We start from the raw sequence: 12,332 nt of genomic DNA, 5'->3' as shown, positions 1-12,332 counted from the left end.
ATGAGAAATGGACAGATTATAGTTACAGCTGCTTCTCTAATTACAGTTGACCCTTAAACAACATGAGTTTGAACTGCACAGATCCATTGATAGGCAGATCTTTTCCAATACAGTACAGTACTGCGGATGTATTTTCTCTTATGATTTTCTTATATCATTTTCTTTTCTCTAGCTTACTTTATTTATTTACATTTATTTATTTTTATTTACATACAGAATATGTGTTAATTGACTATTTACGTTATCAGTAAGGCTTCAAAGTCCATAGTAGGCTATTAGTAGTCATGTTTTGGGGGAGTCAAAAGTTCTATGCTGATTTTCAACCATGCAGGGGGTCAGGAGCCCTAACTCCCATGTTGTTCATGGGCCAGTTGTACTTCCCTTTAAATATCGATACACATAACCTCATTTTCTTCCAGGAAGCTTGTATCACCAAAAATTTAGGGAGCACTCATTTCTCCATACCTTCACCAATAACGAATTAATGTACTGCTTATAATTAAAAACAAAAGCTAACTCAAATTATTTTTATTAAAAAAATTTTTTTAAGGTTATTTATTTTTGAGAGAGAGAGATAGACATAGAGTATGAGCAGGGGAGGGGCAGAGAGAGAGGAGATACAGAATCCAAAGCAGTCTCCGGGCTCCAAGCTGTAGGACAGAGCCTGACGCGGGACTTGAACCCACAAACCACAAGATCATGACCTGAGCCGAAGTCGGGCGCCTAACCGACTGAGCCTGCCAGGCACCCCCAATTATTTCTATTTGAAGGGAATCAATCATTCCCTGACATGACTGGACTGTCGTCATGCCTTGGTAGACGGCAAAGGTTGTGAGCTCTAATCTGTCACCATGTACCATCCTCACACTCAGTTGGAGAGAAAGCGCTTCTGGCTGCGATGAGGATGCCGTGAGGGCAGCCAGCCCCGCTGACCTGACTGCAGGCTGCAAACTCACCTTTGGCCTCCCAAACCACATTAGAAAGTCACCAGGTGGAATCACACAACAGAAGTGGTTGACTACTCTGGACATCCCACTTCCCCCGCCCCCCCTCCCCCCCCCCCCCCCCCCAGTGAGAGGAGTGTAACTTTTTGTGGATTTGCTGTTATCATGCTGTTGTTGAAGTTGAAGAATATGAGAGGAAATAATTCACAGTGCTTTCCTTAGGCTCCGTGTTTCAAGGACCTGTTGAATCTTCTGCATTACAGGCCACAGAGGCGACTGACAAGCTAGTGCTTAGCAACTGCCCTTCTGCCCTCAATTTCTGTGTCTGCCCCCATCCACTGCAGTGGGTGTGTGCACTGCAATTTCATTTCTTATTCCATTCTGCTGAGATAATTGCACATTCGGGGGAAAGGCATCTAAAATACCGAGGAGAAAACAAGACAAGGGAAAGGTGACTTCTTAGAGTACTTTTGTTAATTTAAGTCTTTATTTTGGTTTGTGCTCTCTGGCGTCTTATTTTCTGTATTTATTCCTCAGGGTTGGAGTAATTGCTTTTCTGGTCTCTCTTATTTGGGTGGCCACAATTGGCTTAGTAGTTCTATTATAACGCCTCAAAGGTTTCTTCTGTTCCAACAGATTTGGTTCTTTCGTGCTGTTTATCCTTACTGCCGTTCGTTGCATCTCTGTCCCCTTTTCAAATTTTCTACCATTGGTACACAGGTTTCTTTCTGCACCTGGAGTTGCTTGCTGAGATATCTGTGTTCTGCAAACAAATGGCAAAGAGGCTGACGCTGTAAACTGTCGCTTTCTTGTGCTCGCATTTCTGTGACAGTTTGGGCTATGAACTAATTTTCTAGTGTTTGGCAGCACGCCAGGATTGTTGAGGCATCCACCTCCGCCCTTCCCACACACACACAAGGAGATTTTCTTAAAGAGCTGAGATTAAATCTCGCACAGCTCCCTTTCCTCTGCCTCTTATCTCTGGCTGGCTCCCTCCTGCTTTCGTCGGGGAGGGGGGGGGGGAGTTTGGGTTTTAAATGAGAAATAATTATTTTCTAGGTTAGATTTTCCAAGGTTGTCATTCAACTGGGGTTGTTATCCTCTTCAAAAGGCGGTTTCTTATTTTGGAACTGAGAAAGGAGAAGGGGAATTCCACAAAAAAACAACGGTGAAAAAAGTGAGGTTTAAAACACATGCCCACCCAAATATTCACTTACATTTAGAAATGTTCACACAGTGTCATCAAATCACTGTCCCATTTTTAGATAGTAGGGCCTGATGGTCAATTAGTCTTCCTCATTGCTTTGTTCGAGTCTGTCTTTGAAGCCTGGTTCTATGGGAGCGGTTGTCAAGGCAACCTGGACCACCGGGCTGGTCTCCTGAGTTCATCCTGCCAGTCCCCAACTCCCAGAGAATGGCTGTGTGATGGGGGCTTTGTTCCACACCTTATTATAGCTTTACCTTGATTAAAATGAATAATCGCTTGGTAATTGGGGGAAATGTTTTACATCTTGCAATGAGGTGCTGGAAAAATGATACCATCATTTTGTTCACCACCTGGGTTTTAAATCATGTGCCACCTAACAGTTCAGTAAGATTGTGTACAATTTGTCACCCCCAGAGACTTTTGTATGTGGATTTAAAATGGTATCTGAATGAAAGTCTGAGTCAGGAACACTACCCAGATTTTCAACTCTGCAAAAAGGAAAATTGTGGTCTAAATATTATTCATAGTCTCCATTTCTCTACTGATGTCAATGTAAGACTCAAGGAATAAGAGAATCCTCACCCTCTCCGTATAAAATTTTAAATGTGTCTTTCAGGACAGTTTTTAGAATTTTCTTCCCTTAAGCCATTGTCTTCTAATGTAAGGGTTTTAAAACAGATAATTTCTCATTTGTTTTGTTTAGGGAAAATCAGTAATACTCCATCATTTGACTCTATTCTGAACTTAGTTATTCCCTAAAGTCATCTTTTAAATGGAACAAGGAACTTGGAAAAATATTTTTGTTTCCTATATAGTAAGAAATTAGTAAATCAGCTTTCCTAGCTCAGCAACTTTGTACTAACAAAATTATTAGGGAGCATGCAGAGATGAATATGATTCAGTCGCTGCCCTCAAAAAGCTTGTAGTCTATGGGGTACCTGGCTGGATCAATCAGTAGAGGGGGTCAGTGACTTTTGATTTTGGGATTGTGAGTTCAAGTCCCACACTGGGCATAGAACTTACAAAAAAATCTTTATGGTTTATTGGAGGAGACAAAAATTTGTATTTATTCATTCAATAAATATTTATTGAGCATTTATTATGTACCAAGAATTATGCTAAGTCTTAGATTGAATGTTCAAAAACAAGATATTCGTGATCCCTGCTCTCATGATATTTACATGATAGTTGGGAAGAAGTAATTATAATACAAATTAAAATAAGCAGCAGTACAAGAAAGAGTTCAGAGAGAATCTGGTGCGGCAGGTTTTAAAGAATGAATGGGAGAGTGCTAGATTTGCAAGGAAGCTAGGCATGCTGTTGATGGACCACCTAGTACACGAAAGGAACGGGGTGTTTGAGGAATTACACGTTTGTATTGCTAGATGATAACACTGCAGGCAAAGAGGGGTGGGGGTGGGGTCTCATATGCAGTAATAAAGGGTTTGTGTCCTTCTTGCAGCAGATGAAAGCCACTGAAAGATTTTGATCCTAGGAACAACCTAAGTGACTGAGAGCAGCATGAAGGACGAATCGGAGATGCAGGAGTGGAGGTGGGCAGACCAAGGAGAGGGTGCCAGTGGTCCAGGCAAGCCTGATAGAGGACAGGATGCTCAGGACGCCGTAGAGATGTTTATCAGGTAGAATTGTGGAGATCTGAGCGATACCCTGCAGGCACGGGGAGAGGTGGAGTGGACTTCGAGTCCCAAGCAGTAGAGAACAGATTCTGGAGGGAGGGACACACGGTCATCCATGAGAGATGTGGAGCACGAGCTGCCTGAGGGGAAGCGAGGCAGGGCTAGCCAGCCGCCGAGCCTGGGGTGCGGGGCTCTAAGACACTCACATCCCACTGCCATCTTCACTCTTCAGTCTTGGTGCTGGGTCTCTGCTTCACAACCCTCACTCTCAACTCTCCCGGGCCCGCTGCCGTGATCTGCTAACAGGCCTTGTCCGGGCCTCAGCTCCAGTCCCTCCTCCCCGAACCTCCCTCTACATGCTGTCCCCAGTGTCACACAACTGAGATGTGAATCTGTCAGGTCCTGATTAATTCCTTAAATGACATTGGATGTCGTCTCCTGATTCATTCCTTTCGGAGGCCCACACCTAGCTGCTGTGATAAAGGCCAAGCTTTCAGCATAGCCCACAAGTCCTCTGTAAGTGGTCTTGCCCACGTCACAAAACATCCCTGGTTCACACGTTTTGTTGACACACCAGCCGCACCAACCCCCACTGCACTGTTTTGTGCTCCTGCTGTTACTTCTTACCTGTGGGGTTGAAGAAATAGGAGCAAATGGGCTAATCGTGAGGCCAGGATCTGGAGGAAAGAGAAAGCAAGCAGTCAAGGACGCAGGAAGAAAGGTCTGCAGAGAGCCAATGCTGGCATTTTAGGGGGCCCGTCGATTATAGGAGATGTGGACAAATGTATTGAGAGGATGGAAGTTGGATGCAGAGGGAACGTTTGCTCTGGGCCATTTCTGCCAGACACAAGATCCCTCTGAGGGGCAATTTTGGCTCAGGGACTTTCCCATGACCTGACCTTGATTCTCTCAGAATGATGTTGCAGTCGGAAGCTCTTTCGTCTCGACCCTTCCTGCTCTCCTTTCACAGATGTCAGACCTGTGTCCTGGTTGGAAGCTTCTCCCCCATTATTCCTGCTCCCTCCCCCGCTTTATCTTCACAGGCATTTCTCTCCGTCAACCTCCCATATACCTAATTCCATTTTGGTGTCTTGCTCTTGGAGGACCCAAAAGAAAATGAAGAGATAACCACACACCTAAGGATTGGGAGGCGAAGGCCACTAGTAGAGAACCACTGAGCTTCATTTATTACACAAAACGATCCAGTCACTGAGATGATAGGAATGAATCTTAGCATTTTGGAAGTTTCTTGAAGAATATTTGGAAGAATATTACAGCCATACTTCCCCTCCCACTGTTTCTTTCCCGCTCCTAAAAATGCTGCGTGAACAATAGGACCAAATTTTCTGAATCCCGAAGGAAAGATACAGTGTGATCATAAGTGTATTTTTGTCAAGAGGCCGAAATTCTTGAAATTAGAACAGTCGTCAAAAATGTAGCCTCGATATTCAGGTTCTTCATGACATTTGCTTTTTATAAGGAAGTTAATTTTGTTTTTGAGATTTTGTGGCACTCATCCTATCTTAAGAGAATTAGAAAATGTGTACAGAGCTGCAAGTATAGGAATTACTAACCAAGATGTCTCCCAAAAGTGTGTTAGACATCCCCTGTCCCAACCTAGGCAATTCAGAATCATCCTGTCTGCAGAAAACCCCCACTTCTTAATCTGTACAGCACAGATTGGCCCGAAACAGCCAAATAGCCCAGTTCCCAGTTAAGTAACAAGTTTAAGTTCCAAGGTTTATGAAAAGACTTAGGGCCTTTCTTAAATTTTTTTAAACATTTATGCATTTTTGAGAGATGGAGAGAGACAGAGCGTGCGTGGGGGAGGGGCAGAGAGAGAGGGAGAGGCAGAATCGGAAACAGGCTCCAGGCTCTGAGCTGTCAGCACAGAGCCCGACATGGGGCTCGAACTCACAGACTGCGGCAATATCATGACCTGAGCTGAATGAAGTAAGATGCTTCACCGAATGAGCCATGCAGGCGCCCCGACTTAAAGTCTTTCTGATGCTATTTTTGTCTCACTGCTTCAGTGACTTTGGATGTTTTCTTCCAATTGATTAAGATTAAATGCATTTTTCTAAGGTTCTGTTGAGAAAAGCCAGGGACCTGCACTTATTACAACCACTGCTTGTTCCCTATAGTCCTATCTTTCAAAAATAACAAATAAACATAAAAAAAATTAAATAGGCCTGTGTTAGTTGGATTTCCCGGAAAGCAGAGGCTGGGGCAAGAGTTAGGAGTGTAGTTGATTTGAGGGGATTATGCCTGTGGAGGATAACAAGGGGGGAAGCAGGAATGAACAGGGAAAGACTTCATTCTCTGATGCAGATTGGATACCTATAAACATTTTAAAAAATTATTATGTGTATTTATTTTGAGAGAGAGAGAGAGAGAGAGAGAGAGACAGAGTGTGAGTGGGGAAAAGACAGAGAGAGAGGGAGACACAGAATCCGAAGCAGGCTCCAGGCTCTGAGCCGTTAACATAGAGCCCCACGCGGGGCTCGAAGCCATAAATGGTGAGATCATGACCTGAGCCGAAATGGGACACTCAACCACCTGAGCCACCCAGGCGCCCCTGGATTTGATACCTATAAAAGAAAAGAGGAAAAAAGTACAATTGGGCAGAGGAGACTCAGAGCACGATTCAGATCTGACAGAGTTGTAGCAGGCCCAATGGGGGCTGGGAGCCTGCCAGTTAATGGAGTCTCTCTTTTTGGGCAGAAATAGTGGCAACCATGCACAGTCATGGGCTAGGGCTGTTCAGGAAGAGCATGGCAAGCAAACAACCAAGCAACAGGTTCTGAGGTGTGAGGGCCATCAGTTCACCGTGACTTTGTTCAGGTACAGCAAGTTCTTTCTTGAGAGAAGATCTGACAGGTGCACTTCCACGGCTGTCTTATGGGCTACTCCCAAAAGCCCAGGTTGAGTGCTGAACAACCGCAAGCAATAGAGTAGAGTTGATCAGAGAGGGGCACCATTACTCTTTTAGCTCCAAGGACACAGACAGGATCATGACTGTCGGTTCAGGGGCATCCAGTCTGCAGGGAGAGAATCTGGAAATAAATACCCAGACCTCCCCTCCTCCCTCCATCCTGCTGGTGCTTCTCATTCTCCATGCCAGCTCACTGATATGATGCATGCCTGACAGCCTCTCTGAGCAGAGAGCAGGGTTGAGGGGCAAATAAAATGCCCCTGAGCATCCAAGGGCAGACAAAGAGGAGAAACGAAGTCTCTAAGGGAGAGAGAATCCAGCCTTGGAGAAGGCATGAGGCAGGGAAAGAGGTTGCCTGGCTGTGCTTCTCCCAGCTGTCTGCCTCCCAGAGTCACTGGAGCTTCCGGATTACTCCCCACCCCCTCAGCAGCTCCTCTTGCGAAAGCAAGGGCCTTAGGAATGAGCAAGTAGTTTACTGGAAGTTGAGGAAGGGAGGGAGGGAGGGGAGGAGAGAGAGAGGACAGGGAGATGGAGAAGGAGAGGGAGAAGAAGGAGGAGGAGGACAAGAAGAAGAGGAAGAAGGGAAAAAGAAGAAAGGGGAAGAGAAGGAGGAGGAAGAGAAGGAGGAGGGGGAGGAGCAGGGGAAGTAGGAGGAAGAGGAGGAGAAGAATGAAGAGGAGGAGGAGAGATTAAGAGGGAAAGGAGAGGAGGGGGAGGAGAGGGGAGAGAAGAGAGGAGAGAGAGATCAAGAGTCCTCATGCACACATATCACACACATGCACACACACTCTGTTCTACTTTTTTAGCTCTCACATCAGAGCTGATGAAAGGACCAGAATCTGAATCCAGTGACACTCCCAGATTACTTATAAACTTGTGTACGCAGTCCATATTCCCCAGTTCTGCCCATCTTTCGGAGGTCTTGGTGCTTTGCAGAGTGACCTGCAAAGGTACTCTGTACACTTGGCCCCTAAGGTCTTCCTTATCACTTCCTACAGAAGCCTCCTCTGTTATCAGCTCACTTTCTCCAGCAGCCTGTAGGCATTTATCTCGTGATGTTATTTCACAGACGTTCACAGCCACAGGAAACATTACTTCTGCTTCCGAGGAGTGGACAATGCTGGGCAAATTACTTTTGGCAACAAGCAGTTAAGATAATTTGTTAATAATTCAAGCCTCAGCCAATGGTATTCAAAACAGGTCTTCTGGAGCTGAACCTGAAGCTGACAGATGGTTTCTCTCCTAACTTAGTTTGACTGAGTGAGACATTTGATTTGGGCTTCTATTAAAAGGAAATAATGTATTTAATTGCTTGATGATGCTTGGTCTATATTCAGTGAAAGAATGTAACTCCTTTTGTCTATAACACTGACCACCTCCCTCTCCCACCCCCTATGTAATATGTCCAAATTCTTAAGTGCAGGCTTAGAACTTACTAAGTCACTTATTTATCTACAACATTTAGAAAAGCTGTGTGAAGGGCGCCTGGGTGACTCAGTTGGTTGAATGTCTGACTCTTGATTTAGGCTCAGGTTATAATCCCAGGGATCAAGCCCCACGATGGGCTCCTTGCTGAGTGTGGAGCCTGCTTAAGATTCTCTCTCTCTCCCTCTGCCCCTTTCCCCCACTTCTTGCGCATGCTCTTTCTCTCTCAAATAAAATTAAAAAATTTAAAAAAATTATTGTGAAAAAAATGCCCAAGTGATGTGATTGTACTTGGATAATGGGATGGGAGATGGGGAAGGTTTGATTCCTTACCTTCCAGGTGAACTTGTCTCCTTCTTAAGAGCCAGAAATAAGATCCATCTATCTCCCCACAGTGCTCCATCCTATGCCTTCCCTATAGTGGAAACTAAGTAAATTCCTGTTGATTATTAAGAAAGGCAAAACATTCTTTGGTGATGTGATGCTAGTTTGAAGGCAGCCCTCTCTGTGGAATCACTTACAGTGCAAAATGAAGAGAAAGACCCAGTTGAGACAAGGCTTACCTTCAACACCTCTTTAAAGATTCTCTCTCCATATGCAGTCAGGGGTCAGCCCCTAAAACCGTCTTGGCCTGTTTCCCTTCTTACATGATCTTGTTCTTGTGGCTTCATGGGTGACTCCTCAGAGCAGACGTGCAACTTTCTAACTCTAACCATCTCAGAGTGGCTCTGTGATTGGACAGTCTTCACAAATTTAGGTGCACCTTGTGTCTCCCACCACATGTATTTCTTAAAAGTTGGTAAAGGGGGCGCCTGGGTGGCTTAGTCGGTTAAGCGTCCAACTTCAGCTCAGGTCATGATCTCCCGGTCTGTGAGTACGAGCCCCTCATTGGGCTCTGTGCTGACAGCTCAGAGCCTGGAGCCTGCTTCGGATTCTGTGTCTCCCTCTCTCTCTCTGCCCCTCCCCTGCTGATGCTCTGTCTCTGTCACTCCCAAAAATCAATAAACATGAAAAAAAAATGTTTTAAGTTGGTGAAGACTTTTAAAAGTTGAGCCATGTTTTCAAAGCCTGCTTATGAAAGGAAATCTGTACCAAATACTTTTGTAAAATTAAGAATTGTCTTTTTTTCTTTTTTTTTGACTTTTGTAAGTTTGGATTTCTGGTTCAACCGTTGGTGAAAGTAGGGCCTACCTGTGTTCATATACAATGACAGCTCAACCAAAATTTTAGAGGTCCTGCTTACATGGCAAGCTCTCTAATGGGAGCTTACGGTACAATTGTGTCCAAGACAGACAGGGGCTTGCCTTCCTGGGGTCTCACATTTAACAGGGCAAACAAAGGAACAAGTTACAAAGCTAAGACCCAGCAACGCTAAATAGGGTTCTTTCTGCATTGCACTACATTGTATCCATCCACCCATGCATCCATCCATTCACCATCCTTCCATCCATCCATGTATCCATGCATCCATGCATCCATGCATCCATGCATCCATCCATCTATCCATCTATCTATCCATCTGTTCTTCCAATCATTCGTTAACACCTATCAAGCACCTCTCCTCTCTCTGACCCTGTTCTGTGGATTGGGAAAACACTTGGCAATCAAGACCAGCACGGTTTGCATGGCACTTAAATGTGAGTTGCGAATTCTTTGTGCATCAGTTTTTGATGCCATTGTAATAGATTTATAAAATTGAGCCAATTATAGTCAAAACTAGGTGTAGTTTGGGAAAATACTTTCCTGATGAAGATTTTTTTCTTTTTCTTATTTTGGTCATTATTTTTTTCTAAAGGTGGTGGGTTGAGTGAAATTGCAGTGACTTGAGGTGTTATTTGTGGGCTGGTTTGCTGAGGTTCTATGGTAATGCCAGTGGTCTTTCAAGTCTGATGTGCTTTCATTTGATTTTGTTTTTTATGCAAAAGAAATTAGTAAAATGCATTATGATAAGTGGCCTAGAAACTGTAATAAAGGATGTTCTTCTCAATTAAAAGTAGCCTGTAAGTGCTATATATACACCAGCCCAGGAGCACTCATCTATTTAGAGTGGGAAAGCCAAGTGAAAAGGGGGTAGCAGAAAAATAGATAAATATGCGTACTTTCAAAAAAGTAATTATATTTTTACACCTCTTCAGGCTGTCCCATTTTCTCTTTCTGTCTTCTGTGGCAGCGCTGAATTTAAAGCAAATGGAAAAACAACAGACCGAATGTTACAATCAGATTCTATCAATCAGATGAACAAGACAAACTTGTTGGGAAGGTTTAAATTATCTCTCTGTGCACACTCAGCCTAGTTCTAACACGGAGTGTGAATCTTTGGCAGCCAAATCATTATGGCATGTGATGGTTGGTGACCTTATTTTGACGTTTGTTCTTCTTTCCAAGATTTATAATGCTGGAACTTTTGGACACAGCAATGCTCAATTTAAGGCCATCCCTCAAATGGAAACTTAAAAACAAAACAATACAAAACAAAACAACCCCCACCTCCCACAATTGTTGAGAAATATTTAGCCATTGCAATGGCATTCCAGAAAAATCAACCAGCCTCAGGATTCTGCTTTTCCATCTACAAGTGTTTACTTTGCTTCGACAGAGGCAATTTTCTAAGACTACTGTGGCCTGCAGTCTCTTCCTTTTTTTTTTTCTTTTATAAGGATACAATATTGGGATGGCTTCCAACCACATGTTTTGCTTGGGTAGAGCAGAATCTGACATTTTCTAAGCTTGCTTGCTATTAATTCCTGTAGTTTTTGATCAAAGAAGGGACCTAAGTAATCATTTGTTTCAGCGGTGACATAGATGCAGAAGTGGAAGTTTTGCATGTTTCTCCTTAGGCTGTTTATCTCCCAACAAAGTAACAATCTAACCATCCCTGGGTTGTGTAAATGTAGGCCACAGAGCCAAATAATGTAAAAAATATATATATAAATAAACACATCGAAATGTCCTGTCCAGAGAGCCGCCCCTGCCTCCACCAAGATGGAGACTTTGTACTGGGTCCCGATCTTAGCGCTTGAATGCCCCCAGCTGAAGTTGAAGGTGGTGGTGTCTTATGTCCTCATCACGGGAGGAATGCTTTATGACGTTATTGTTAAACTTCAAAGTATTGGCTCTATGACCGATGAACATGGACATCAGAGGCCAGTAGCTTTCTTGGCCCACAGAGTAAATGGACAATATATTATGGAAGGACTCACATCTAACTTCCTATTTACAGCAGGAGGTTTAGGATTCATAATCCTGGACCGATCAAATGCACCAGACATTCCAAACCTCAGTAAGATTTCTCCTTCTATTCATTGGATTCGTCTGTGTCCTGTTGAGTGTTTTCATGGCTAGGGTATTCATGAGAATGAAACTGCCAGGCTATCTGATGGATTCAAATGCCTTTTGAGAAGAGATCAGTGGATATTGGATTTGCTCCTGTTAATGAAGTTTTAAAGGCTGTACCAATCCTGTGATGTGAACTATGGAAAAGAATGAAAAGCGGCAGAAAAGAAGCATCTAGTGAAAACATAGGAAGCATGTTAAAGCTTGAACTAGAATGTCTTCTTGGTCTCAAAGAGACAAACTTATCACAGTATTTTCTCCCTCTGGCCTTTACTGACCTACCACTGATGTTAAGTGGCATTTTCTTCTTAGTTTTTCATTTCTTAGAGAAAATAGACTCCATTTCCACAACTATAATATTGAATAAAGTGATTACTTTTTACAGCTCCCTTAATGTGTTTTGGAAATGACATTTCTGACTTTCAAAAATTAATATAAAATCACAAAGCAAGATCCCATGGGCTGAGAGAACTCTGGAGAGATGATCAGCTTTACTTATGGTGCTTTGCCTTTAAACAGTACATTATTTCAGATATGTATGCCAGACTGTTTCATGCACAATAAGATGTATGAAAGAAGCAGAAATAAATAATGTTTCTAATTAAAAAAAAAAAAAAAAAGGCCTGTCCCTTTCAGTGTCTTGAAACTGACCCAAGCCCCTGGCTTCAAATAGACTTTAAAAGGTGGTTGGAAAGAGTCCAATATATCATTGCTTAAAACTTCCCACGTAAAGGCAAAACCAAGGTCTTCACTTTTAAAAATATTGACCTGAATCCATAAAGGGCAAAAGATCCACTTTGAGATCATTTTTCACCTTGGTTGGCTATGGAGCGTCTGTGTGTACATTCTCG

At 43.3% G+C, this 12,332-nt stretch overlaps 1 pseudogene; it reads left to right on the top strand.

Moving 5' to 3' along the window:
• The first annotated feature begins 10,934 nt into the window (after positions 1 to 10,934).
• On the top strand, positions 10,935 to 11,833 carry LOC113599397 (oligosaccharyltransferase complex subunit OSTC-like; annotated as a pseudogene).
• Positions 11,834 to 12,332: the final 499 nt, after the last annotated feature.

This window comes from Acinonyx jubatus, chromosome B1 (genome assembly GCF_027475565.1).
Source record: "Acinonyx jubatus isolate Ajub_Pintada_27869175 chromosome B1, VMU_Ajub_asm_v1.0, whole genome shotgun sequence".
Lineage (NCBI taxonomy): Eukaryota > Metazoa > Chordata > Mammalia > Carnivora > Felidae > Acinonyx > Acinonyx jubatus.
The sequence above is the reverse complement of the archived record's forward strand: the minus strand, read 5'-3'. Positions and strand labels throughout refer to the sequence as shown.